Genomic DNA, 24,662 nt, shown 5'->3' with positions numbered 1-24,662 from the left:
GAGTTGGTCAAAATGATCCCCTTTTAATTTGCCTTAGCTTTTGAGGATTTTTGATCCCTCGTAAGAACAGGACAGGAGTTAAAACATTACATTTTCAAAAACACATTGAAGCTCTGTTAAAAAGTAGTGGATTTAAAAAAACAAACAATGCTTGGTATGAGTCTTTGTTTCTGTTGCTATAAATCATTAATAGGAAATTGTTGCAGTTTTGCTGTTAAAGCTATGATATATACCATCACATCAATGCACAAATTCACATGATTTTGGCTTTAGATTGATTTGATTTGGGTTTTTTTTTTTGCTAGCCCTGAAATTTTCATGTAGCTGTTTTCTGTATTTATGACGTTATTAAGGCTCAATAACTTGAAAAAACCCCAAGCGTATTCGACCTTACTCTGAAGGAAAATCCTGAGCACTGTGCAATTTTTTTTGAGGTTTTAAAAACTATTAGAAATAAATACTTTTTTAATCAACAACCAGAAAAATGCATACACTTCTGTTAATCAGGGTGACACATTTATTGCCTCAAGTAGATGCAGATGAGTCGTGCTTAGTCGAGCCAATAGAACCCTGAACTACTCTAACTACTCTTAATCACAACAATTGAAGATACTACTACAAATAAAGGTACAGTATAGTTTTCAAATAAATGTGTACATAAACACATTTGATATCCCTCAAATTTATACCTTAATATTGGCTGAATATCATACACAGATAAATCTATTCTTGTCTCCTTTTTTCTCTCTTTGTCTGCCTGACAATCTCCTCCTTTTATTCCTCTGAACGCCTGCAAATATCACTTCTCTCCCTCTGTATGTTGCACTTATTCACAGTCCTGCTCCCGGAGAGTTTTTCTTGTGATTGTGCACATGTTTGGAGTATGTCCAGTTAGAAAAGGCAAAGACATTTCTTTCCTTCTTAAAAATAAATAAATAATGCAGGCAGTGCAGAAATGCTCCCTGTGGAGGGTGAATTTATGTTCTTCCTCATGAAACTTCTCCATCATTAATGAGAGAACCGACCAATAGATCTCACGAGGGAGTGTACTCTCCCTGCGTACTTGCTTCTTGGGTTGTGAGGTGCAGCAGGCCCTCCACTGATGGTGACAGCTGTCCAGCCACACTTTCAAGTCATAAATTCACTGTGATTGTGATTGCTGTTATAACTAACCTCTGGAGTAGCTCGCTTGGCATCTTACTGAAGGTTGTCTCAACAGCTTTAAAATGCAAATGTTTTCATCCTGAATTGGTTGAAAAGAAGAGACAGTTTTAATAAAAGCTGTGCTAAACAAACCACTCTTTTTCATTCATTTTGGAAGTGATGTTTGTGTTTGGGAGAAAGTCCTGGTCTTACAAGTGTAGGGAGGAGAGGAGCAGGTGAAATGTAACTACTGTATTCTACCAATGCTTTTATTTTAATCTGATAAAAAACATAAATCAATGATTCAATTCAATTCAATTCAATTCAATTTTATTTATATAGCGCCAAATCACAACAAAAGTCGCCTCAAGGCGCTTCATAGATACAGAGAAAAACCCAACAATCATATGACCCCCTATGAGCAAGCACTTTGGCGACAGTGGGAAGGAAAAACTCCCTTTTAACAGGAAGAAACCTCCGGCAGAACCAGGCTCAGGGAGGGGCGGCCATCTGCTGCGACCGGTTGGGGTGAGAGAAGGAAGACAGGATAAAGACATGCTGTGGAAGAGAGACAGAGGTTAATAACAGATATGATTCAATGCAGAGAGGTCTATTAATACATAGTGAGTGAGAAAGGTGACTGGAAAGGAAAAACTCAATGCATCATGGGAATCCCCCGGCAGCCTACATCTATTGCAGCATAACAAAGGGAGGATTCAGGGTCACCTGGTCCAGCCCTAACTATATGCTTTAGAAAAAAGGAAAGTTTTAAGCCTAATCTTAAAAGTAGAGATAGTGTCTGTCTCCCGAATCCAAACTGGAAGCTGGTTCCACAGAAGAGGGGCCTGAAAACTGAAGGCTCTCCCTCCCATTCTACTTTTAAATACTCTAGGAACAACAAGTAGGCCTGCAGAGCGAGAGCGGAGCGCTCTAATAGGGTGATATGGTACTACAAGGTCATTAAGATAAGATGGGGCCTGATTATTTAAGACCTTGTATGTGAGGAGCAGGATTTTGAATTCAATTCTGGATTTAACAGGAAGCCAATGAAGGGAAGCCAAAACAGGAGAAATATGCTCTCTCTGATCTGATTGTATGCTTTCAAGATCTCAAGTTTACAAGAATAAAATTCTGGTGTTTTCATTTTTATCCATTTGTCTCTTTGATGGACCTCAAGTGTGCGTCGGCTATGAAGTTAAATATGTCACAAAATGCCAGAGCTTGTCTGCAATTTGCGACCTGTCTACCTTCCCATTGGATAATCTTGCCCAGCTGAATATATGGACTGTCATATATGAGAGCGCTGTGCTGTTAAACCCAGGAAAAATCAGAGGATGAAAAATGTGCTTTAACCTTAAAACCTCTTGCTGATTATTTGTTTATAAAATAAAATCAGGATAATAAATGTCAGTTGCTGGCATTTAGTAGCTGCTCTTATTGGTAAAGAGTAAATAAGCAGGTAGTGGTTTGGCATCATAATTCAGCGGGATGTCTGGATTTGTGGCTTTTATGTTTCCTTTTTTCCACAGAAAACAATTTGCTGTTAGTTTTTGGACTTCATTTGATTCCATAGATCTGATTTAAATATAGTGTTTTGGTCCAAACTGGAATATTTTGTGCAGACACTTACAGTAATCTCACCTGGTTAATCGTTGAAACTGCAAACCAAACTAAAATCTAAATACTATACAAAAAATAAAACAAAAAACAATTAAGACTCTTCCATTGCTATGAGCGTGTGCTAAATAGCAAATGCTTTACTAAAAACTGAGATTGCACAGCAGTAAATCCTCACATTTATGTTGCTGTCATTACATTGCAGACTGTTCTGTTGCGACAACCAGTCAATTTACTCTTCGTTCTCCACGTGCCGATCAGCCCGTGGTCGATGCCTGCCGCTTACCTCCATACAGACGGGAGGTCAGAGGTTTGAAAGGTCGGGACTGTGTGCAGAGTTTCTCCTGGCTGTCTGGAAAATATGAGTAAGTGAGCATTGATCTTTTCCCACTTACTGTAGGTTCTTTTAAGGCAAGGCAACTCTGGAAGCAACGCTAAAAACTAAAGTGTAAAAGGAGAAAATAAGCAGTCAGAGATGACGCGTAAACGCTGAGGGGAAAATGTGGCATTTGCTGGCTGATTTGTAATAATTACATAGTAGGCGCAAATTAAAACCTTGAGGGCCATTTATAATTTTAGATTGCACTTTTGGCCTAATATTTGGCACAGCAGGGGGGTCGGCACAAATGTTTTTAAGCCTTTTCAAAATGAAGTGATGGCTGCACCATTTGGAACGACTTGAAAGTAATCAACAGTGGTACAACAACAGAGAAGTGCGGTAGTGTGCTCAGTCAAATGCGCTAATGCAATCACGTCCATGGAATAGTAATTGATTAAGTGTTAGTTAAAGTTAATTACAGACAAAACGGCTCTCGGACTCACGATGGAATCTGCTCGGCCGCTAAAAAATTAAAGTATTTTTCTCAGTCACTGATGTATATCGTTGGAAATGTAGACAGTGGGTCTAATTGCATGTAAACCACTTGTGCCCAGTCATCTAGCCGATGACTAACTGGTCCAGCATGCAGCATCGCCAGCAGTATTAAGTCATCGTCATGAAACAAAAAGCGCTGGGGGCTGGAGAGAAAAGGATCATCGCTACTACCAAATATTGATGCCCTGGCTGCCTCGCATCATTTTTTTCTGAGCAGGGTCCAGGCGCTGAAATGTAAATAAATCTATCAGGGCAAGGAGCCGGGGGCTCCGGTTACCACTCCTAACAATCAAGAGGCTTTTCATGCTGCCCTGGAGGGCCATTCCTGTAACGCTAGCACACTGGAGAGAGCCACAAATCATCATCTCTCCTATGCTCTCACTCCCACTGTCTCTCTCATTGGACTCTGGTCTTTCTTTCTATCCTGCCTCTTCCATTTTTTTCCTCCCTCTCTTGTTCTTTCACTCACACCGCAGTCCCCCATTCTCTGTTCCCTTTTTTCTTTTCAGCCTTCTCTCTTGTTAGCACCCATCTTTTCTTCTTAATGCCCTTCATCATAATCTCCTCATGCTCTCTGCTCTCCCACAGCTCTGTCTTTATACTCATACTCCTACTCGTGGTTCTTCACAACTCCCTAAAGCTCATAGTGAGCCTCACACGACAACAAAATGAAAGGCCAGGGACTTGCAGCCACATTTATCAAGATCTCAAAAGATCATTTCATTTTACAACCATTTCTGTGTCAGAAAACCACTTATCAGCACGTCATCTGTACAATAATATAGCATCGGGTTCAGTGCCGGCTCAGGAAGGAAGCTCAAAACGTGGTGCTGTCTGCAGGTGTATTTTTATGTCAATTTCTGTGTATGAAAGGCTACACAGAAATAAATATTGTAATTTTTGGGTCTAATATTGTCACGGTCTGGCTGGCAGACCGTGGGGAGATGGGGAAATAGGACCCAAACGCCGGACTCTTCAGTGCAACAGTGTTTATTTACAAGGTGGTGAAGTAAACAACAATAAATCCCCAGTTTCCCAGACTCCCGTGTAGTGTCTTCTTCCCAAAAGTCCCCGTGTAGTGCTCTCTGCCCCAGTGTCCCTGCACTCCCCGTGCTCACTGCTCCTTCTCGTCCCACACTCCTCCTGAGGGGAAAACAATAGAGGCAGCCGTTAACACTTATCCCAGCAGGCATACACTCACACTTGACTTGTTTGAAGACTGACGTGTAGTCAAACGCAATAATCCAGCGTCGGTGGAAGCTCCATCGCTCATCTAAATAGCTCCCCCGACGAGCCCAGATGAGGAGCAGGTGTGCGGCCAGGACTTCGGGTGTGGCCAGCCCTCAAGTTAGACCACGCCCCCAGGGCTGAAGGTGCCTGTAACTTGGCCACAGCAGAAAGGCAAAACACACACACACACATACCTGCCTACATACAGATGTGCATAGGGGCAGTGCAGACAACACACCAAATAATAATAATAATAATAATAACAACAACAATAACAATAATAGTCACAGTCCCCACTGCCCACGGACCCCGAGTCCCCAGAGCCGGGTCCGTGACAAATATCCTTCCAAATTATTCTACGCTAATGTATAAGATATCACACAACACTTTAAATAAAGCACAGATTACAAAGTTTCTAAAGGTGTTTACTACACTTGGTCTCTTTTAGTCCTCCAAGTAAATTCAGAGAATTAGTCAGCATGTTTGCACTTATATGAACTCTCAAAACACACACACAGTGAAACAAATCCTCCTCTGTTTACTTACTTACTTGGCCCTTTATTGTCATAATACATATACAATGAAATAAGTAGAATAGTACTGTAAGGTTAAATTTATTGCGTTTTTATTTTTACCTGCAATGGAGAGCTTAATTCACAAGTTAAACATCATATTGTTTTCAAACTAGGCACTGTGACCATGAACTCGTCAGGAGAGCTTTTACTGAGGTCACAGAGTATCAACGCCGAGGGCTGATTTCCCGTAGACTGCAGTACAGTGAGTCTGATGCCCCCTGATGAAAATGGGGATGAATTTTCACTCTTCAGAAAATACAGTCTTTGATTTGATATGTTATGACCATACAGTAGGCTGTAGACAGCGGTCAAAGTCGATTGTGGCAGCTGCAGGAACCTTAAAATGTGGTGTGGCAGTGCAGCAAGGGGCGAAAAAAATTGAGATCCCTTAAAATAACTTCCAAATTGATTTATACTGCGAGCTCCAACAGGTCTGTCTTTGTGGACTGGCTGTGTGGTTTGGCTCCAAAGTTTATATTCTGCTGTAAAAAAGTGTTTTCCCACTTCCTGTTTTCTGATATCTTGCTTTTTCAATTATTTCTCACACTTGCATGGATCAGATTAACAAATTTTAAGATCAGGCAAAGATAACCGGAGTTAATACAAATTACACTTGTTAAGTGATGATTTCATTTATTAAAGGAGAAAGGTTATCCAAACCTACCTGGCCCTGCGTGAAAGAGTAATTGTCCTGAAAACCTAATAACTGTTGTGCCACCGTTGGCAGCAAGAACTCTAATCAAACGTTTGTGTTAACTGGCAGCAAATGTTTCACATCACTGTGGAGGAATTTTGGCTCGCTCTTCTTTGCAATATCTTTCATGAAAATTCAGCCACACTGAGGAGGTTTTGACCATGAACGGCCTGTTTAAGGTCAAAGCATCTCAATCAGATTAAAGTCTGGACTTTGACTGGGCCATAAGCCGAGTGCTCCCGAGCTTGAAGATTTTGTAGTAAAAAGCTGAATTAAGGTTGCATTAATTACATCTTTTTATGAAATGCTGTGTTAGTTTTATACCAGATGTAACGGGATGTAAACATGTCAAAAAGGTTGAACTTTTGTGTCGTCAGTCCACAAAATATTTCCCCAAAAGTCATGGAGATCATCAAAGTGTTTTTTGAGAATATGAGACGAGCCTTTGTGTTCTTTTGGTCAGCAGTGGTTTTCTCCTTTGAAATCTCTCATGGGTAACATTTATGGCTCGACTCTTTCTTATTGTTGAGTCGCGAATACTGACCTTAACTGAGCCTGCGGTTCGTCAGATGTTGTTCTGGGTTCTTCTGTGACCTCCTGGATGAGATGTCAATGGAGTAATTTTGATAGGCTGCCCACTCCTACCAGTTCACCACTGTCCCAAAGTTTTCCATTGATGTAGAATGGCTGGCCCAGTGGTTCACTGGAGTTCCAAATGGCTTTGTAACTCTTTCCAGACGTTAAGGAGTTTGTTTCTCAGCTGTTTCTTTAGATCATAACATGATGTGCTGCTTTCTGGAATCTTCTATCCTACTTCACGTCGACTGACAGGTTCTATTTAAGTGATTTTTAAAAGTTTGACTGGGCTGGTAGTTATCAGGCCTGGGTGTGATTAATGAGATGTAATGTTGTTTTTGAAAATATGTGGTTAGCTGGAGTTTAAAAAGGGAGCAATTACCTCATCACACAAGCCCAGGTCGGTTTGGTAAGTTTTTTTCCCCTTTCTAAATGATTATTTTATTTATTAAACTGCATTTACTGTAAACTGTATGTACTCTGGCTTTGTATAGTAAAACTAAGAAATTCTCAGATAGTCTCACTGCAGTGTATACATCAAGTTACATTAGCCTTTCCAACTCCTAGCCACTATAATGTTAGTATAAAGACCATCATAATCTCAAAATAATTATACAAAATTTAACTTTTCTAGAACAGAATAAGGTTTAAGTGTAATCAAGTTTCATTAACCTCAGCAGTCCTCATCTCCCAAAGTGATTTCTGGTCTTCCTGTCCTGTCTTGTCCTCTCTTTGTTAGGTCATAATCCATGTCTGAGAGTGAAGTACATTTCAGAACAGTTACTGAGCTTCTGCTCACATCCCTTCAGCAACCGCAGCTCTCTCACTGTCTGCATGAACGTGTGTGTGACTGAAAAGAGACATAAAAAAATTAGTCACAAGTGTTGGGATGCCATTCTTGATCATTTCAGCCCTCTTAAACCCGTGGCTGCAGATAACTTAAATAAGGAAATATAGTTCTAAGAGGTTCACTTTGGACTGCAGAGGGAAGCGTCAGTGTTTTGAAAAGAACAGGAAGTTAACTATTGAACTCTGTTTTCCCGATTCGGCCCGTGGTCAGCTTTTGCAGCAGCAGCAGTCGCTTGAAATAGAAAAATCAACCAGATTCTCACACTAAGAACATCAGAACCTGAAACTACAGGAGCTTAACCAAATGATGGCAACATAATGAACCTCGAGTTTTTCGGGTTTTCATTTGACTGGCTGCAGCTGCTCTTTGTTCTAGGTAAGGAGAGGCCCAAACCAATGATTATAACAGACATTTATGCATATTTACTGAGGTTAAGTTGATGATATAGAAGTGATAACGACTGCATGGTGTTTATGGGAGAGCGGAATGGGGCGCACGTCAGATTTTGGAAATCCCTGCCGTATGGTATTCATTTGATGTGACTCACAAATGAGTAGATGGCAGTCCCATTAGCTCAACCCTCACAGCACAATATTTGAGTGCCAGCTGTTTGTGTTGCATACCCCTCACTTTTCTTTTGTGGTGGAGAAATGGATTTGCTTTTAAAGACAGCATGCTCTTTTGAGAAAAAAATCGGGAGACTGAGCCGAAATGGTACATGTCGGTAAGAAGGTTTTGTTCAGAGGTGAGAAAGGAGGTTTTGGCGGCTACTGACTCACTGGTATTGATCGTCCATCTCACAAAACCCCTGTACAAATCTTATCATCAACTAGGACACTAAAAGCCTTACTTGCTGCACATTTACACATTATGGAGACATATTTGCTGGTCATGGATGGGATGCAGCCTTTACACAAATAACTCCTCATGCTGTCTTCGTCCTGTGATCGATGGTGACCTGATCGCGTATTTGAGCAATCTGGTTTGAGGCCCTGGGACTTGGCTAGTTCTGTTCTGACCCTCAGAGGGCTGCAAGACGACAAAGGTCATGGTCACAGTTTTGACTGATACTGCCAGAGGTCGGTTGATATGCATCAGATGAAACAAAGCATGCCTGAAAATGGGGAGGCCATTTCAAGGATTTTTTGCAATTTTATCATTTCTTTTTAGTTTTGAAGTAAATTTTTCTCGCAGCGTCTACAGGCAGCCAAATTTCTGCTTTTTATACAAAGCTGATCAGCATCAACCCATTGATTTGGTGTTCTAGATCAATAAACCGAACGAAATGTTTACAGGAGTGGTCTAGGTAATAATCTCCTCTGTATGCTGAGCATAATTTCTCATTGGTGTACTTCCTGGGAGAGTGACTAAATCTCATCTCTGTTCCTTAAGTGTGATTTCCCGACTGCCCACAAAGCTGTCAGGCAGCCAGGTGGATTGGATAGTGGTGATTTAGAAAAATAACAGATTGGGAACCCAAGGACCAGCTACACGTTATTGGGCTACAGATGCATTGAACAGTACTGATATAATATCAAAAGAAAAACAGAATTAGGAGTGAAAAATAGTTTTCAGCATTTGTTGCTTCTCAGTGAACTCTGACTCATGACTGTGACTCTGGATGGGTATCGTTTAGGTTTTATCCGATACCGGTGCCAAACCAGTACTTTTGAAACGGTGCTGGTACTTAAACGGTGCTCGAACCGGTGCTTAAGGAATGGAGAACACAAACTTTGTCCAAAAACCTCTTATGTTTTTATTTTTAGCAGTCTCTTTTTTCCTGCAAAATGATAACCAAGTTAGCCTTTTCTGTTGATACAACATACCTCCTTTGTTTGGAACCGGCAGCAAGCTATCAAATACGGTGCATTTCTCGACTTAAAAAAAAAACCCGCTATGCGTCGCCAGGTGTTTCATCAGATTCGAGGTGTTACCTCCTTTGCACAGTATCACCTTAAAGCACTTGTTGCAGGCTGCTGAGTTTGCATCTTTTGCTGTGAAGTACAGCCAGACTTTTGACCGCTTCGCCTTGGGCATTTTTAATCTGTAGCTCTGCTCTAAAAGAACGTACGTACCTGGGCCCGCCTACTATCCTTGGAAAGGTAAAATGATTGGCTAGAATCCAAAGCGTATGACATCTCAGGAAAATAAAGCACCAAAATAAAGCACCGAAATGTGCGCTGCTTTTCGGTCTGGTTACTACCGTTTATGTCAGAACCGGTGCCGGTAGCGATCCCTATGCATAAATGTGCTAAACGTTGTGAATACAATAATAATTTGTTCAAAACACAGACTTAACAATGTGGTGTATGCTGTACAGTGCAGCGAGGAATGCCCAGACCTCTACATTGGAGAGACAAACAGCCACTTCATAAGCGCATGGCACAACACAGAAGAGCCACCTCCACAGGACAAGACTCAGCAGTCCATCTGCATCTTAAGGATAAAGGACACTCTTTCGAGGATGCCAACGTTCACATTTTGGACAGAGAGGACAGATGGTTTGAAAGAGGAGTGAAAGAAGCCATCTATGTCCACTGTGAGCGACCATCTTTGAACAGAGGCGGGGGTTTACGACACCAACTCTCTGCCATCTATAATCCAGTTTTGAGTTTCCTCCCCAGACGCCTTAACGCCCACTCACATCCTGGGCCATCTGACCTCAGGAATTCGCATGATAAGGTGGGGCCAGGTTTCACTATGAACACACCCGAAACTCTGGCTGATTGGGGCCCACACCCAGTTTCACACCTTGGCTCAGGCAATTAGAGGACCATCAGGGGGTCCTTTTGTCCCTCTTTGGGGGGAAACTCCCACTAGGTTTAAATCTGGGACTCTCCACCATTTGACCTTAGAACTGAAGAAGCTTCTCGGATGAGAGGTGAAACGTCTTCAAGTAACTTAAAGAAGTCCAGACGCTTTCCTTTCCAAGCTCCTTAGACTACGATGACCTGGATGACTGAGAACCTTCACAGACAATTTGCTCAAATGTTGCGATCATACTATAATTTCTTTCATCTTTTCTCACAAGTATGCAGGGTGTGCTGATAAACAGTGAAATCAAAGTAAATATCAATGTTGGTTTTTTTTTTTCAATTAAGCCACTAGTTGAGAATTATTTAGACTGTAAAAGTCTTGCAAATTGCTACTTGTACTAATCATTCACATAAGTAGGACTGAAAAAAAGCAATAAAAGGGGATATTTTAGAACAACAGTGTGAGGAGAAGTGGACGGAGCCCTGAAATCATCATTCACTGCTTTGTTTTTTTCTTTTTAACATTTTGTGTATTTCTTCCATCTTTTCATTCTATTTAAGCATAACAGCAGGAAGAAACTTAGTGCGCCTGTCATTTGGGCATTGATAATAGCACCAATCAGTATAATTTTTTTAAATCAAATCAAATCAAATCACTTTTATTGTCACATCACATGTGCAGGCACACTGGCACAGCACATGCGAGTGAAATTCTTGTGTGCGAGCCCCACAAGCAACAGAGATGTGCAAACACAACAACACAAACGAGCAAAATACAAGAATGGCCAACCTGAAACTAATAAATATATGTACAATATATAATAGTGTATGCATTTCTGGATGTGTATACTAAATATTTTCCTACGTGTGTGTGTGTGTGTGTGTATACACATTTTTACAAATTAAATAGTAAAAAAAATAAATAAAATAATAATAATAATAATAAAATATATAAAATATACAGAGTTGAATATGTGCAAAACAAGTGGCATTTATATACAGTGTGGAGTGCATAATGTTGAAGTTCCAGTAGTGAAGCTGAGGTGTCTATGACGTGTTCAGCAGTCTGATGGCCTGATGGAAAAAGCTGTCTCTCAGTCTGCTGGTACGGGACCGGATGCTGCAGAACCTCCTTCCTGATGGAAGCAGTCTGAACAGTTTATGGCTGGGGTGACTGGAGTCCTTGATGATCCTCCCCGCTTTCCTCAGGCAGCGCTTCCTGTAGATGTCTTGAAGGGAGGGAAGCTCACCTCCAATTATCCGTTCAGAGCACCGCACTACTCGCTGGAGAGCTTTGCAGTTGTAGGCGGTGCTGTTGCCATACCAGGTGGTGATGCATCCAGTGAGGATGCTCTCAATGGCACAGTGATAGAAGGTCCTGAGGATGCGGGGGCTCATGCCGAATCTTTTCAGTCTCCTGAGAAAGAAGAGGCGCTGCTGCGCCTTCTTCACTGTTTTGTTTGTGTGTACTGACCACGTAAGATCCTCAGCCAGATGTACTCCAAGGAACCGGAAGCTGCTCACTCTCTCCACAGCAGCGCCGTTGATGGTGATGGGGGTGTGTACTTCTCTGCACCTCCGGAAGTCCACTATCAACTCCTTTGTCTTTGCGACGTTGAGGGTGAGATGGTTGTCTTGACACCAGTGGGTCAGGGCGCTGACCTCCTCCCTGTAAGCCGTCTCATCACCGTTGGTGATAAGACCCACCACTGTAGTGTCGTCCGCAAACTTCACAATGATGTTGGAGTTGTTAGTGGCTGTGCAGTCGTAGGTGTAGAGTGAGTACAGGAGAGGGCTCAGTACACACCCCTGTGGAGCACCAGTGTTCAGTGTGATGGGGGATGAGGTGATGCTGCCCAGTCTGACCACCTGGCGTCTGTCAGACAGGAAGCTAAGGATCCAGCTGCAGAGGGAGCTGCTCAGTCCTAGATCCTGCAGTTTCCTGTCCAGCTTCGAGGGAACGATGGTATTGAATGCTGAGCTGTAATCTACAAACAGCATCCTCACATACGTGTCTCTCTTCTCCAGGTGTGACAGGGCAGTGTGTAGTGTCAGGGCTATGGCATCATCAGTGGACCTGTTGTGGCGGTATGCAAATTGTAGAGGGTCCAGTGAGTCGGGTAGTGCAGAGCAGATGAAGTCCCTGACCAGCTTCTCGAAGCATTTGCTTACGATGGGGGTCAGGGCTACAGGTCGCCAGTCGTTCAATGAGGAGATGGTGGAGGATTTGGGTACAGGGACGATGGTGGCCATTTTGAAGCAGGCTGGGACTACAGACAGAGAGAGGGAAAGGTTGAAGATGTGCGTGAACACTCCAGCCAGCTGAGCCGCGCATGACCTGAGGACGCGGCCGGGAATCCCGTCCGGACCAGTAGCTTTGCGTGCGTCCACCTTCCTGAAGCACTTCCGCACATCCTCCTCAGACACAGTGTGCGCACTGACGTCATCCGCGGTGCGCACACTGTCCGGTCTCATGGTGTTCGCTGTGTCGAATCTAGCGTAGAATACGTTTAGATCCTCACACAGAGAGGCCGTGGTCTGCGGTGTGCTGGTTTTCCCTCTAAAGTCTGTGATCGTGTTTAGTCCCTGCCACATACTCCGAGGGTTGTCAAACTGTTGCTCCACCCTGTCCCTGTACTCACGTTTGGCTGCTTTGATCGTCTTCCGGAGTTGGTAATGTGCGTGTTTGTAGTCCGATGTGTTCGCGGAGGCAAAGGCGGTGTTCCGTGCCGCGCGAACATCTCCGTTAATCCAGGGTTTTTGATTTGGGAAGGATTTGACTGTTCTGGATGGGACGACATCTTCCACGCATTTCCTGATAAATCCACAGACTGAGTCTGTGTATTCATCAATGTCCCTAGCAGCCACGTGAAACATTTCCCAGTCCGCGTGATCAAAACAGTCCCGCAGCGCAGACTCCGATTGGTCCGTCCAACAGTGCACCGCCCTCCAGGTTGGAGCTTCCTGTTTCAGCTTCTGCCTGTAGGCGGGCAGGAACAGGATGGAGCAGTGATCTGATTGGCCGAATGGGGCGCGGGGGAGGGCTTTGTACGCATCCCGGAAAGAGGTGTAACAGTGGTCGAGTAGCCGGTTTCCACGTGTGTTGAAAAGGATGTGTTGATGGAGTTTGGGTGAGACTTTCTTCAGGTTTCCCTCATTAAAGTCTCCGGCTGTGATAAACGCTGCCTCTGGGTGTGCGGTTTCCTCGCTGCTGATCGCGCTGTACAGTTCCCTGAGTGCACGGTCAGTGTCGGCTTGTGGGGGAATGTAAACAGCCGTAATAATCACTGCTGTAAATTCCCTCGGTAGCCAGAATGGCCGGCACTTAATCATCAGGTACTCCAGGTCCGGTGAGCAGAAGGATTTGACCGGGTGCACGTTCGCATAATCACACCAGCTGTTGTTGATCATGAAACACACACCACCGCCTCTGCTTTTCCCAGTAAGATCCTGTGACCTGTCCGCGCGGTGCACAGAGAACCCCGGCAGTTGTATTGCGGAGTCCGGTACTTTGTCCGATAGCCAGGTTTCTGTGAGGCAGATCACGCAGCAGTCCCGCATCTCTCGCTGGAATGAGATCCGTGCCCGAAGCTCGCACAGCTTGTTCTCCAGAGACTGCATATTAGCCAGTAATAAACTGGGTAACGGTGGTCTGTAAGTGCGCCGTCTCAGTCGAACCAGAACGCCAGATCTTCTCCCTCTGCGTCGGCGTTTGCGGCCTTCAGGGCCAGAGAACAAAGGCGTCTCAGGTGAGATGAATGGGGGGTCTGCAGACGGAGCGTCCGTGTTGCAAAACTTGAACTCCGGAAAGTTATAAGAAAGACCGTCTTTTATGTCCAGTAAGGTTTGTCGGTCGTACACAAGGAGACAAGTGCTGCTCGTGAAAACAGGATCGGACCAGAGCCACTTGAAGCCCAATTTATGTAGTTTGGACATAATTAAGGTTTCAGGCTCAAATGATTCACAACTAACCCCAGTGTCCTAAAAACTCTTTTATATACTACAGAAGTGTGCGATGAAAGCAACAAAGTCATGACAGAGTCTGTGCATGAAGTGTTTGCTGTTTTGTGGACTTTGTATAATGAATGCCTGGTTGAACTTTTTTCTAATTTTTCAGTGGCCTTAAGTTTTTTCAAAGGTTGCTTGTGACCTCTGTTTGCATGCATTTTCACCAATGTTGGGAATTATATGACCGTTCCCGTGGCCAGTGGTTTGGTTGTATACAGTTAAATTACTCTAAAAGGACGTGACACAGCTCTTTCTAAGGCGGGAATACTGCAGTCTCTGGATATAAAAGGATCAGGTGGATGGGATAACCTGGGAATGTCTTCCTTCTGAATCCTTAAAGTTTTTTTTAGTTCAGCATTAAGGACTGATTTCAGTGAGTATGTCATATATATCTTGTCAGGAGACCATATGAACACACAACAACTGGTAATTCCTTTAATTTTAAATATGTCTATATTGTCTATCCTGTAAAATAGTCAGATGTCTATTCATATTAATGTACAGAATTCACCTGCTTGCTGCTACTACTGCACATTCACCCAATGTATATACTACATATATATATATATATATATATATATATATATATATATATATATATATATATATATATATATATATATATATATATATGTATGTTCTTCCTCTACACCCCCCCCCCCATTTTTTGCACATGTCGAGGAGCGTGTCAGGCTACATTTCACTGTGTGTTATACTTGTATAACTATGCATGTGACAAATAAAGAACCTTGAACTTGAACTTGAAGATGTAATGATGCATCTTTCGGGACGTTTTGGGGAGTTCCATGAGCCAGAATCCTAATCCAGCTTTTACAGGCACCAGTTCCCCTAACATGCATATCTACTGAGCACTCTCTTTTACCCATTCACACACATTTACACTCATAAATGCAACTATGGGTTCAGTATCGTGCCCAAGGAAATCACCAACCTTCCAATTAGAAGTTGACCCACTCTACCTCCTGAGCTACAGCCACCCGGTGTAGAAGGAACAAACTGAGTGGCCAACTAGGAGGCTGGAATTTTGGAAACTAATTGCTGGTTATGATTGTGCCAACATAAGCGTAACACAACATGGTCTGTTCTTCATCCCACCAGAGAGCCCTGCAGGTGGTTATGCCAGAGGTCCTTATATTAAAAGGGAGTTCCTTCTCCCCAATCTCACCAAATCCTTGCCCATGGGGAACTACTTGACCTTTCCTGAAGCTCAGTTTTCCTTCATCCAACACACTGACGTCCGGTAGACGGCATGTCGAAATAGTCGCTCTTCGCAGGGCTTCTACTTTTATCACAACTACTTGATAATTTCTCACTACCCGCAACAAAGTGTGGAGTTGTATTGGTGGTATTGTGTGTCTGGTGTCATAATCTGCCAAGATGATCAGTAGAAACACCAGGAACCAGGAGCAAAAAAGAGATGAGCTCGGTGCGGCTAATGAAGCCATCATGGCTATGCTAAAGACCACGCTGGACAAGCACAAAGCCTCGCTTTCGGCAGAATTCAAGACATCCGTTCAGCGACTTGAAAACAAGCTGGACAGCATCCAAACGACTCTCAACAACCATGACCAACGGATTACAGCCTTGGAAACTATGGCCACAACTACGAGCGCGGAGCTCCAGAACGTGGTGGCTAAGTTAGCGGTGGTGGCGGAGGATAACGAGAAGCTGAGAGCTAGGCTAATCGACGTTGAAAGCAGGAGCCGCCGCAACAATATTCGCCTCTTGGGGGTCCCTGAAAATATTGAATGGCCCAGGCCAACTGTGTTCTTTTCTCAGGTGCTTGTGGACATATTTGGAGTGGACGTTTTGAAAACGGCCCCGGAGTTGGATCGAGCCCACCGGGCACTGGTGGCAAGACCAGGCCCCAACGCGAAACCCCGAGCGGTTGTTGTCTGTTTCCATAGCTACCAGACCCGTGAGCTCGTTGTGCGCAAAGCTCGGGAAATGCGGGGTAAACTGAAATATAAGGACACCCCCATCCATATTGTCGAGGACTATTGCCCTGAGGTGCTGGAACAACGGTCCGCTTACCGCGGAGTTATGAAGGAGTTGTACGATCTTGGACTCAAGCCTCAGCTTCGCTACCCGGCCAAACTGTTCGTTATGACTGACGAAGGGAACCGGAAGCGACTGGCGTCACCAGGCGACGCTCGGAGCTATATCGCCTTACACCGTCCCCTGAGTTCTAACATTCTGGAAACCTGATCTGAGGGTCATGGTTGGATCCTGCCACTTCCATAGAAGGGCTCATGACATTTTAGTTTGATGTTTGGTACCTAGAGGACAGCATGGTTTGAGTAATTCTAACCTCATTGTTTTTTCTGTTTTTCTCTCATTTTCCTTTATAATACCCCTGTTTATATTTTGTTCTAATATCACTGTTGGCACGCTAGTCTGCTACGTATACATATATGTATATACTGTTTTACTTTATATAAACACACATTTTTTCATTATTATTGCCTCTCCTACAGTTTGATTCCTGCCATGTACAAATGGGGGACAACAATACCCCAGCCTGCCTTTTTTGTGCTTTTCTTCTGTCCGTTTTTGTATAGTAAGATACATCCTAGTTCCTCAATTTTTTCTAGCAGAATATTGACAAGGCATATTTTCATAGTGAGACCTTGCCGCCACAGGGAAGCAAGCCATTTGATAAGAGTTGTGATGGCGAAGTCTTCACATGGGAATGTTTACACCCTGCTGTGCAATGGACACTTGCAAGTTTTGTTTTCGGGGGTATCCAGGTCCAATTTATGTTGTTCGATCTGCATGTATGTATTGCCTTGTTTTATGTTTTTTCTGTTGTTGTTGTGTCTTATTTATTTTATTTTATTTTATTTTATTTTATTTTATTTACTTATTTTTCTTTCTGTTTTTTTTTTTTTCCCCCTGTTCTGTTCACAGTCTACTACCTCAAATACAGACACCAGCTTTCCCCTGGCCACGGTCAACTTGTCAAACCAAAGACCTGTCTGAATATAGTAAGGTATGTCGAGCACAATCAATGGTCTTAGAATTGTCTCCTGGAATGTGAGAGGGGTGGGGAATGCAACCAAAGTTAACAAAGTTATGGCGCATTTACAGCAGCTTAAAGGAGATGTGTTTTTTCTTCAAGAGACACATCTCTGCAACAGAGAAGTGAGGCGACTCAAGAGAAACTGGATCGGCAATATATATCATTCCAAATTTAACGCCAAGGCCAGAGGGACAACCATACTTATTCGTAATAATATTCTGTTTGAGCAACATAAAGTTATTGCTGATCCAGATGGCCGTTTCACATTTGTGTCAGGAAACTTGCAGGGCTCACTTGTGATACTGGCTAGCGTGTACGGGCCGAACTGGGATGACGACTCTTTTATAGCTAAACTTTTCTCTTCACTTCCAAATCTGGAAAACTATCATCTTATTATTGGAGGTGATTTTAACTTGGTTCAGGACGCTCTGCTGGATAGATCGTCAACTAAGGCCTGTTCCCTGAATAAATCTGCTAAAACCCTAGAATTTTTCAAAACTCAGCTGGGGATTGTGGATCCATGGCGACATGCGAATCCCACTACTAAGGCATTTTCCTTTTTCTCTCATCCCCACCGTACATATACACGTATAGACTTTTTTCTTGTTGATATTAGGTTTCTCTGTAAAATTAGCCATTGTCAGTATCATGCTATCGCCATTTCAGATCATTCACCAGTTTCTTTTGATGTGGTATTAGCGACCCCGTCTCGACCCATTAAACATTGGAGATTTAACTCTAGCCTGTTGATAAGGGATGACTACACACATTTTTTGAGATCACAGTTCTCACTTTTCCTTGAGTTGAACGATTCTACTGAAGTGTCAAGAGGTGTATTATGGGAAACGTCGAAAGCCTACATGAGAGGCCAGCTTATAGGATTTGTGTCAAATTTAAAGAAGAAAGAGTTAACTTACACGTCCAGTTTATTGAATAAGATCAAAGATCTAGATGGCAGATATGCATCAAACCCAGATCCTAACCTCTATACAGAACGTGTGAAAGTTCAAGCCAGTCTCAATTTAACCACCACCGCAACAGCTATGGTTCAATTAATTAAGACTAAGCAACGCTTTTTTGAATCTGGCGACAAGGCAGGGAAACTTCTGGCTTATCAAGCCCGTGCCGAAGCAACCTCTAAGCTAATCCCAAAGGTCAAGTCTGCTGCTGGTGACATAATATCGGACCCAGAGGGAATTAATGAAGTATTTGTAAGTTTCTATTCCAATCTGTACACTTCAAGTTCTCCCCCTCTATCAGAAGAAACTCTCCAAAATATACATTTTCCAAGAATAGATAGAGATCTGACGAAAGGATTAGGGGGACCTATCACTGTAGTAGAGGTACAAGAAGCCATTAAATCCTTAAACACAGGTAAATCGCCGGGCCCTGACGGTTACTCTGCAGAATACCATAAAGTCAATTCTGATCTTATGGCACCGTTGTTGAAAGATATGTATAATGAAGCCTTTTCAAAATGTCAATTACCCAAGACTTTGTCCGAAGCTACTATTTGTTTAATCTTGAAAAAGGATAAGGATCCTTTGTTGTGCAGTAGTTACAGACCAATTTCTCTTTTAAATATTGATTTTAAAATACTATCTAAAATCCTCGCACTTAGGCTACAACGTGTTCTGTCACAAATTATCGCCTTTGACCAGACGGGGTTTATGGCCGGCAGGCACTCATATGACAATTCAAGACGCCTCTTGAATATTATCCATACATCGTGCAACTCAATTCCAGAGGTTGTGGTATCTCTTGACGCGGAGAAAGCTTTCGACCGCGTCGAGTGGAGCTTCCTCTATGAGGTGATGGATAGGTTTGGCTTGGGGGCTGACTTTATTCTCTGGGTTAAGCTACTATATTCCTCGCCATCCACCTGTATTCGTACTAACAACAACTTGTCTTTGCCTTTTCCACTTGAGAGGGGCACTAGGCAAGGGTGCCCTCTCTCACCCCTCCTATTCGCCATTGCTATCGAGCCTCTTGCAATATGGCTGCGTTCAGAGGATAGATTTAAAGGCATTACAAGGTTCGGTGTGACTCACAAACTCTCCCTTTATGCAGATGACTTGCTCCTGTACATTTCTGACCCTCTAAACTCATTCCCGGTGCTTTTTGACATACTGGACCAATATGGTACACTGTCAGGATATAAGGTCAATTATCAAAAAAGTGAGTTGCAACCCCTTAATTCCCTGGCCAGAGCTCTTCCCCACTCAATAGTGCCTTTTAAGTGGACAGAAACCGGATTTAGATATTTGGGGGTTTTTATTTCCTCTTCTATACATAAAATGATGAGGGAGAATTTTCTATCCCTACTAGAAAATGTTGGGAAAGATTGTGACCGTTGGACTTCTCTACCATTGTCAGTGGCAGGGAGAGTTAACCTGATAAAGATGAGTGTCCTCCCAAAATTCTTGTATCTTTTTCAACATGTCCCGATTTTTCTTACCAAGGCATTTTTTGACAAGTTAGAAAAGATTCTGTCACATTTCATATGGGGAGGGAAACAAGCTAGAATTTGCAAGTCTATTCTTCAGTCCTCTAAAAGTGATGGTGGTCTTGGTTTGCCCAATTTTAGACACTACTATTGGGCAGCTAACATACAAAAACTTTTACAATGGGTTCATAACGACCCCCCTGTAACAGCCTGGGTACAAATGGAAACTGCATCTAGCTGTTACTCATTATCATCAATACTCAGCTCACCACTCCCTTTTTCTCCAACCCTTGTTGGGGATAATCTAATAGCTAAGGAAACAGTAACTATTTGGCGACAGTTCAGAAAATACTTCGGGCTACTTGGACCGTCTTTGCTAACACCTTTATCAAAAAATTGTAATTTTGCACCTTCAAACACTGATGCGGCCTTTAGTAGTTGGAAAGATAACGGACTTAGGACTGTTAAGGACTTGTATAGTCAGGACACCTTTCTATCTTTTGCTGACCTATCGTCCAAATACGACCTGCCTAACTCCAACTTTTTTCGCTATCTTCAGGCTAGAAATTTTGTAAAAACGCAGTTCCCTCACTTTCCCAATCGGCCTCCAGAAACAAATCTGGATATCATCCTGCAGACGAACCCTCATCAAAACAGACTGATATCAGCCTTGTATAAAATACTAGATGCTTTGGTCCCCAAATCCATTTCTCATATTAAGCTGAGATGGGAGGAAGAGCTTCAGACAACCCTGCCAGAACAGCAGTGGGATCGTGCTTTGAAATTGATTCACTCGTCTTCAATTTGTGCTCGTCATGCTTTGATTCAGTGCAAGGTGGTCTATAAAGTACACTATACAAACGCAAAATTATCTAAAATCTATCCAACCATCAGTGATGCCTGTAGCAGATGTGGACTATCGCCTGCCAACCATGTCCACATGTTTTGGTCATGTTCGAAACTGAGTGCATTTTGGAGGAATATATTCGACACACTTAGCCAAGCATATGGCCAGACTGTCCTTCCTAACCCACTCTCTGCAATTTTTGGCATTCCTCCTGACTTGAACTTATCTGGTCCCCTCAAACAGGCCCTAGCCTTTACCACTTTACTGGCCCGGAGGCTTATTCTGTTGAAGTGGAAGCTTCCCCACCCCCCAACTCATGACCATTGGGTGAGAGATGTACTCTTTAACTTAAAGCTGGAAAAACTTAGATTCTCTCTAAAAGGTTCTATTAGGGAATTTAATAAAATCTGGAAATCATTTCTCTTGCTGGTCGACACTATTACTTTACTTCCTGAGTCTGCAGTGAACTGAGCGAAGCTACATTATAATGTTTTTTGTTTTTTTTTAATCTTATTTATACCTTATCTATTTGTTTTTCCTTTTGTTTTGCTTGGTCCTTTCTCTGTTATTGTTTTCTCTGTTTTTGTTTTGTTTGTTTTTGTTTGTCTGTTTGGTTACGGGGCGGGGGGAGGGGGGGGGAGTTGTGGTTGTTGTTGTTTTTTGGGGGTTATGCTTGTTATGTGTATGGGTCCTGAGGTGTTGTTGTTGTTTTTTTTTTTTATTTATTTTTTGGGTTTTTGTGTGTGTGTGTGTGTGTGTGTGTGTGTGTGTGTGTGTGTGTGTGTGTGTGTGTGTGTGTGTGTGTGTGTGTGTGTGTGTGGGCAGAAACTGGTTTTCTGCAGTGTTTTGTCTATTGTAGACCTGGTAGGGGGAGAATTTGGGTTGGGGGGTTGGAGGGTATAATGGGGTATAAAACTTTCCTTTTTTCTAAAGCATATAGTTAGGGCTGGACCAGGTGACCCTGAATCCTCCCTTTGTTATGCTGCAATAGATGTAGGCTGCCGGGGGATTCCCATGATGCATTGAGTTTTTCCTTTCCAGTCACCTTTCTCACTCACTATGTATTAATAGACCTCTCTGCATTGAATCATATCTGTTATTAACCTCTGTCTCTCTTCCACAGCATGTCTTTATCCTGTCTTCCTTCTCTCACCCCAACCGGTCGCAGCAGATGGCCCCGCCCCTCCCTGAGCCTGGTTCTGCCGGAGGTTTCTTCCTGTTAAAAGGGAGTTTTTCCTTCCCACTGTCGCCAAAGTGCTTGCTCATAGGGGGTCATATGATTGTTGGGTTTTTCTCTGTATCTATGAAGCGCCTTGAGGCGACTTTTGTTGTGATTTGGCGCTATATAAATAAAATTGAATTGAATTGAATTGAACATACCACTGTTCTGAAATCAAGATGGAATTAGCTGTTGCTAACTTTGTATGTCATTGTTGAAATTAATAAAACAAAGTTGAAATATCCAACACACTGACTGTGAAAACTGACTGTTCACTTAATATCTGACACATTTCAGACCTTTACATGCACTGCATACACTGGAAAACATTGCATACATGAGAGAAGATTCACAGAAAGTTTTAGAGAGTAGAAATGTACAGTATGTGTGACATACATAAGAGAGGGACACTCCAGGTTGAATGCAGACTCTTGTTGTTGGCCTCAGTCCAAACCACTCTAAAGCACCTTGCACCACTTTGCTGATTGATGCTCACATGGTTTGGCTCAGAGCCCAAAATCCACAGTACCTTCACCTTAAGACAAGTGTATGTACTTTTACTGCATGCGTCTATGTACCCGATCCCGTACACACTCATGTTATGTGGCTATTGTGCAGCTTTGACATAAAAACTATTCAAAATCAATTGACTGTGATTACTGCCAGACTTCTGGTGAACCACCTCTCACAGGCCAGTGACTGATTCCCATCCATCCTGCCAAAATGGCAGTTTTATAGCCTCTTTCAGGACTGTCTTCAGTTGGCCAATGGGATGGGGCAAGTCTCTGCCTGAACAGGGTGCAAACATACATCTGGCTGAGAAATGAATATGTTGCCCAAGGGTTGTTGGTCATGTTCTTGGCCGGGACAATGAAATCATTATTGAATCATTTATACTGCCATGGTCTGTCGTACTTCTTACCCTAGTGTGGTTACGACTAATTATTCGATAATAAGAATTCTTTGAAAACTCTGTTGTCCCGTCTTTCTTAAAATGTTTATTGCTGAAGTCTGTTGTTCAAGTTTTCTTTCAGTTTGATTTCCTCTTCCCAATTTTTTTTAAACATATGAAGCCAGTTTGAAATGTTAGTGTAAGTCTGATGGTACAGCTCAAACATCTCTGCACTGGATGGGCTGCTCTAAACCTGTGTGCAGACTTCTGATTCTCAGTTGATAAATTCCATTAAAATTGTATTGGCAGCAGGTAACTAATGAACATCTCGATTGATTGAAACGGTAACTACTCTTCAGTTAGTTGCTCATGTAAGTAATTAAATTAATTTCAATAATTAATTTTAACCTTTTAATAATCATCCACATCAGCATTGTGTCAAGGCTCTGTGTGCGGGCAGGCGGAGATGAAGATCCAAATGCAGGACTCTGACATGGATTTACAACTCCAAAAACCTCAGCTTTATTGCTGGCATGGAAACAAAACATGAATTGGAGACTGAACACTGAAACCAAAAACACACAGGCATAATCTGAGGGTACGACGCAACACAGAGCACAGGAAAACACAGGGCTTATTTACACAGGGTGGTAATCAGGAATGGGCAACAGGAGGGAGACACAGCTGGGAGGGATTGGACTAACGAGACAGGGGGAGCGAAGCTGCACACACTAACATAAGACATAGACTTTCACAATAGAACAGGAAACAAGAAACCACTAAGCAAAGACGCAGACACGACACTGAGAGACAGAGTAGACGCTGAACTAAACCTGCAATAGACATGAGAACACAAAACCTAAGAACTAATCCCTAAACAAAAATAACTGAAACATCATCAACGTCATCATCATCGTCATCATCATCATCATCATCATCATCAAAAGCACCACAATAAGAAAAGAATCCAAAATGCGAAAACACACCAAAACACAACTCAAAATACTGGGTCAAACTGACCCAGAACCGTGGCACATTGTATTATCAGAAGAATAAAAGAATCCTTCTTTGGTACAATTTCAGTCCTAAACCTGTCAGTTTATGCAACAATGTAGATGCACTGTCTTACCCAACTTTTTAACTGGTGATTGCTCAGGTGGCTACACTGTAATATAGTTAATATGGCCCACTGTGTCAGTCATTCAAACCTTCCAAATGACTTGCAGATGAAATATGCTGACATAGACTCAGCCACAAAAGATGCACACATGCAGATATAGAGGCATTCAGAGATGGGCAGTAACGTGTTACAAGTAACGTTACAAGTAAAGCGATACTGTAATCCGATTACTTTTTCAAGTAATGAGTAATGCAAGGATTACTATTGCAAAAAAGTAATTAGATTACTGTTGCTTTCCTGTAAGCACTGTGTTACTAAACCGTGATTTTGTTTGTCTCATGACAATGACGTAAGCGTGTGCGACATCCGTGGCAGCAACAGACGTGTGTAGATCAACAATGGGTAATATGGAGTGCAGGAGAGAGTTTCAGTTTTCAGTTTTATTTGTCATATGCAAGTTAGCCCAGGGTCAACATTGCAATGAAATGTGTTTGACGAGCAGCAGTCACTCAGCAGCTTGATACAGTAGGAGAAAATATAATAAAATAAAATAATAAAAAAAATAGAAAAATAGTAAGGAGCAAAATATTAGAGAGACATGGTAAAAGAGAAAAGATGACTAAATATATATGTATCTATAAATATAAATATATGTACACTAGTGATTAAATAAGAAAATCTTTAAAAGAAATATGACGGGAGGGCAGATGGGATATTGCACAGGAATGAGCAGCAGAAAATTACAGTATTGCACTTTTAAATATAAATATCA

The 24,662-nt window shown here is 42.5% G+C and overlaps 1 protein-coding gene and 1 long non-coding RNA gene across 2 annotated transcripts in view; one reads left to right on the top strand and one right to left on the bottom strand.

Moving 5' to 3' along the window:
- Positions 1-3,005: 3,005 nt before the first annotated feature.
- The window catches only part of ntrk1 (neurotrophic tyrosine kinase, receptor, type 1), an 89,453-nt gene continuing 67,796 nt past the window's right edge, over positions 3,006-24,662 (top strand). The window contains exon 1 of the mRNA XM_085472275.1: positions 3,006-3,125. The gene's annotated coding sequence lies outside the window, so the exon portion shown is untranslated. The remainder of the gene's footprint in view (positions 3,126-24,662) is intronic.
- Positions 4,609-5,106, bottom strand: LOC146699369 (uncharacterized). Its single transcript, XR_014922922.1, has 2 exons — positions 4,859-5,106; positions 4,609-4,777 (listed from the first exon to the last, which is right to left on the bottom strand). It is a non-coding gene; the product is annotated as an uncharacterized LOC146699369 (long non-coding RNA).

The sequence above is a fragment of the Copadichromis virginalis genome, linkage group LG11, assembly GCF_057382275.1.
Source record: "Copadichromis virginalis isolate Kocher_CV1m ecotype Utaka linkage group LG11, C_Virginalis_male_GT1.1, whole genome shotgun sequence".
Taxonomy (NCBI): domain Eukaryota; kingdom Metazoa; phylum Chordata; class Actinopteri; order Cichliformes; family Cichlidae; genus Copadichromis; species Copadichromis virginalis.
Note: the sequence above shows the minus strand (reverse complement) of the source record. Positions and strands in the feature narration are given on the sequence as shown.